We start from the raw sequence: 5,162 nt of genomic DNA, 5'->3' as shown, positions 1-5,162 counted from the left end.
TGGCTATTGATTACTTCACCAAATGGGTTGAAGAAGCATCATACACCAATGTGACTAGACAAGTAGTGGTTCGATTTATCAAGTATCGAATCATCTACTGATACGGTATTCCAAGTAAGATCATCACTGACAATGGTTCAAACTTGAACAACAAGATGATGAGAGAACTTTATGAAAACTTCAAGATTGAGCATCACAATTCTTCACCTTACATACCCAAGATGAACAGGGTTGTTGAAGCACGAGTAAGAATATCAAGAAAATCCTACAGAAGATGGTTGTAACCTACAAAGATTAGTATGAGATGCTTCCTTTTTCTTTTCATGAATATCAAACGTCTGTCCATACTTCAACAGGGGAAACCTCTTTGGCCTTAGTCTATGGCATGAAAGTAGTGCTCCCTACAGAAGTTAATGTCCCATCAATATGAGTCTTGATGGAAGCTGAATGGTGTCAAAAGATATATGATCAGTTAAGTTTAATTGAAGAGAAAAAGATGATAGCCTTATATCATGGTCAGTTGTACCAAAAGACGATGAAGAATGCATTTGACAAGAAGGTCTATCCTCGTGAGTTTAGATAAGGTGACCTCGTTCTCAAAAAGATCTTGCCTCCCCACAATGATTTCTGAGGCAAGTGGACTCCCAGTTATGAAGGCCCATATGTTGTCAAGAAATCTTTATTTGGAGGTGCATTGGTTCTTACAATTATGGATTATGAGGAGCTCCACAGTCCGGTGAATGCCGATGCAGTCAAGAAATACTTTGCCTAAATAATCAAAAGAACAACTCGCTAAGTTGAAAACCCGAAAGGGAAACTTATGGAAAAATGAGCATCTCAATGGGCTGAAAACCCAAAAGGGAGGTCCAGGCAAAAATTAGAGACATAAACGTAAATAATTCATCCCGATAGATTGAACACCCGAAAGGGAAATCTAAGAAAAAGTTAGGGATTTTATGGAAAGTAACTGCATCAAGCAATACTTGATCACTTGAAGTAGTAACATTGTTGATCAGGAAGTCTCAGTTCAATCCCTCTCAGTAGAAGCTTAATTACGGGAATTCAAAGTTGTTAGGGAGAATAGTGGTCATTGTAACCTTTCCATTTACCATTTTCCAAACTTTGCAATGATCCATGGAGTCACGCCTTTTGTGGACTACCATTCTATCAATACAATCCTGACTTTTTGCCAATTAATTTCAATTCTTATGTATTTGTTTCTTTTGCAAAACGTCATTTATTTTCGATAATAATTTTTGAAACAAAGGTGTAATGTTAAATATGCTTTTGAAAATTACAAAACATTTTACTTTGATTTTTGAATAAACTAAAAGGAACGTCGGCAGTTGTTCGAAATTGGTCGAGTCTTGAAGTGTGGAATTCAAGTTCCCCAACATGTCCTTGGTTTGATAATCTCATTGTCTCCAATGGATTTGTTGTCAGGTAATGGTTTTCCTCCAACAAGTTTTGTTGTTACAATGTTGATTTGGGGTTTCTCCCATAACAAAGCTAGTGAAATTTTCTACGCCCTCAGAGAGCTTTTGACTCCTTAAGATTTTTGCTTCAAGTTTCCCTAGCGGATCTTGTTTCCCAGTAGATCTTATTTCCCTAGCGGATTTTTGCATCCCCAATGGAAGAGCTTTTGTCCTGGAAGACGTGAAAGAAGACAAGCTTTGTGGCAAAGTCTTCATCTAGTTGAGATTTGGCCGAGTATCTAGTTTGTTGATTGCTTTGGTCTGCTAGTTTATTTAGTGTGTGTTTTGTCAGCATAAGAATAACATTGCACATATGTTTGCATTCATAAATCATTACCATATATAGATGAAGGCATATTCGTACGCATTTGCATATCCTTGGTGTCTCTAATCTATTTTCCAGGTTGCACTTTTCCCCTAAAAGAAAGTTTAGCTTTTATTTCCCCACCGAGTTTGTGCCTTGTGGGAAGAATTGAATTTTAGTTTTCCTCCCCATCCCATTTTTTTGGATAGTGTAAGACCCCAATTTTGACCCTAAGATCCCTCATACAATCTCATCATATGCATTAGCATTGGGATCATACCTTGGCACCCTCCTTACCCCTCTTTCATTGGGTTTGTTTTGGGAGAGATCACCAAGCACCATGTGATTGTATCATACTTGTATTTTATCATTTTTAATAACCAAAATACCAAAAATATGTCTTTGCATTTGTCTAACTCTTTTGTAGGTAGGGCATGATCCCCCTTGATCTATCAAGTTCACATCTAGGGTTTAAGACCCTCATTGCTAAGAGCACAACCAGGGAATGATCCACAGTGGATATAAGCATCATATATGAGTCCCCATGATCTCTACATGTTATTTTGATCAAGATTTCTTCAAGAGTTTAGAGTTGGTTTACTTTGGAAACCCTAGTTCATCTGGGTATCTTGAGTAACTTCTTCAACAAGCTTCTTCACCAATTGATCAAATTTCTCAAGGTACACTTCAAATTTCATCATATTATGTATATATGATCTACCATTAGCCTAAAAAGTCAAGAGAATTGTAAATTAGCAAGTTGGTTGATGGTGGTTGGCCAGATGAATTCATCTGATCAAAACTGGGTCCCCCTAGACCCCATATCCTACAATTTTTATCATATGAAAATGATTCCAAGAGAAAAGTTACTCTAAATGACATTAAAAACAACTTTCATGTTTAAGTCTAGAGCTAATTTTGCTTGAAAAGTCATTTTCTATGTTGAAACATTATAGGTCATTTTGTCTATACCCTAATTTGAAAGTCAACTTCCCAAGGACATAACTTTTATGTTTGGAGTAAGAGCTAATTCAAATTTTATGAGCATGTGATATGAGGATACATTATAGGTCATTTTGGACCAATACCATTGAATTAGTGATTTTCCTCAACTTCAAAAATGCATAACTTACTCATCCCAAATCCAAATGATGTCAAATTTGTGACCATTTTGAAGGTTTTTGAAATATTTACAACTTTGATGAATACACTTTTCTCATTTGGAGCTTACATAAAAAGTTAGGCAAGGTGGAATGATTGAACATGTGGCTTGACACTTAGAAAATATTTTGATATGTTGAAATTTCCAAACTTCCACCTCAAAATTCACCATGAAACAAGTTCCAAATGAAAAAGTGTTCAACATAAAAGTTGTTCCTCTTGATCTAGGCTTTCCAAAGAGTCCTAATTCATTCATTTTGGACAAAGTTTGAGGGGTTTGCGCATGGCTTAAACAGGGATGTATCATTTGGTAAGATTCATGCTTCAAATATTCAAATAACTTTGTCTTGTAATCCAAGCTTCATTCAGACCTTATTTCAGTTGATTGCTGACCTTTCTTCATTGCTTCATGGCCCTGCGCACGCCCATGCAAGCATGTACATTGAATTGCCAATTTTGGAAGTAATTTCAAGTGTGCAAATAACATTCATCTTTTTCTATAAATAGAGGTCAAATGCTTCAGTTTCAAGGACCTTGCGCGCCAACTTTGAATCCCTGGCTCCAAACCCTCATAATTCAAAGGAAAGCCTGAAAATTTTCAATTGAAATTTGAGTTTGAATCTCACTATTTGGAGATTCCAAAACTCCAGGATCCGAAGCTTTGCATTACTCTTAAGCCACTTCCACAAGTTCCGTAAGCAAGATGAAGCATGAATTGAAGCAAGAGAGATCCATTTCTGCACAGCATTGAAGGTATTTTTCCAGATTTTTCTTCTCTTCGATTCTCTCTCAATTCTCAATAATTCTCTGGGATCTTTGGTTGTCTGAAGTCCTACCAATGTAGTCAAGAAGATTGAGTTTCTTTGAGGTCAAATCGAAGCAACTCAGTTGACACACCTCAAAATTCAACTCCACGTATCTCTCTATATATTTGGAGTTAGGTTAAATTGAGGCGATATTCGTGATCTACGCCATTTTTTCTTTAAGATCATGTCCTCCTTTTTCATTTATGATATGGTGATGATTAAACCAGTCCGACCAGGGTCATTGGAGAAGATGACCGGCCTTTGGCTCCGGCGATGAGCTGGAAGTGTTCAGAGCCATTGATTTGTTTTAAAACGTTTTAATATGGAGCGCTCATTGTGATTACCAAGTGTGTGGACAGTTGACTCGCGCGCATCATGGAACGCGCGTTCTCCACCACTTGATCTGCCACCTCAATTAATGAGGGAGATCAAGTGGTCCACGTTTTTTTGATTATCTGATTTTTATTTTTATTCCTTTGATTTTCATTAATTCATATTAATTTTAATATTGGTCTAAAAAATATGAAAGTTTCAACAAAAAAATTTAAATAAAATCCACTTTCATTTTCTGAATTAAAATTATTTTTTGGATCATTATTAATATTTTTCATGATTTTGTGAATATTTTTAATTGTTTAAAAATACTTTTAAGTTTCCAAAAACTCTGAAATTTTTTCTCCAAGGTCCTTTGACCTTGTTTGACCTATGATAAATCTCATGGCCATTCCTTTGGTGTTTTGATGAGGTTTTAGGAAATTGACCAATATTTAATTTAATGCATTATTTTTATTATTTTAATTGATTAAATGCCAAATTAATTGTGTAGAGTCATTTTAATTGACTTTGTGAGTTTAACTTGTGTTGTTGGGCCTTGGTCAAGGCTGATTTGACTTTGCTAGGTTAAGATCATTAGATTTAGGGGATTGATGGAATGTACATTCCATATCCCAAAATGAATGAATGATCTTAACTCAGTAAAAGTCCTCCTTTGTCCAATTTGTGTTTGATTCATTCCCCCTCCCTCTTCATCTCATTCCCCTTCTTTATGCATTCATGACATGAACCTATAATATCTCTATATCCTAAGGCTAGTTGATTGCAAAATCAACATAAGTATGGATGAGATTAGGTCCCCCACTTTGCATATTCTTTTTGTGTGTGATATGTTTCATGAGCATAGTTCATTATACTATGTCTCTAACATGCATTAACACCAAAATTCTATTGTCCGACCTCAAATAGTTGTGACTTCTACATAAGTCCAATTACGATTGCTTAACATAGCGCTAAATTTTGACACAAAAGGCATAGCATTCTAGTTAGTGAGATTGTAAATCTCCCCTCTTTCATGGTATTGTGTGGAAACTTGGCCTTTTTCCCTTCCTTTGGAAGATGTCTTGGTTCAAGGATCTATGC

The sequence above is a fragment of the Lathyrus oleraceus genome, chromosome 3 (genome assembly GCF_024323335.1).
Source record: "Lathyrus oleraceus cultivar Zhongwan6 chromosome 3, CAAS_Psat_ZW6_1.0, whole genome shotgun sequence".
NCBI classification, from domain to species: domain Eukaryota; kingdom Viridiplantae; phylum Streptophyta; class Magnoliopsida; order Fabales; family Fabaceae; genus Lathyrus; species Lathyrus oleraceus.
The sequence above is the reverse complement of the archived record's forward strand: the minus strand, read 5'-3'. Positions refer to the sequence as shown.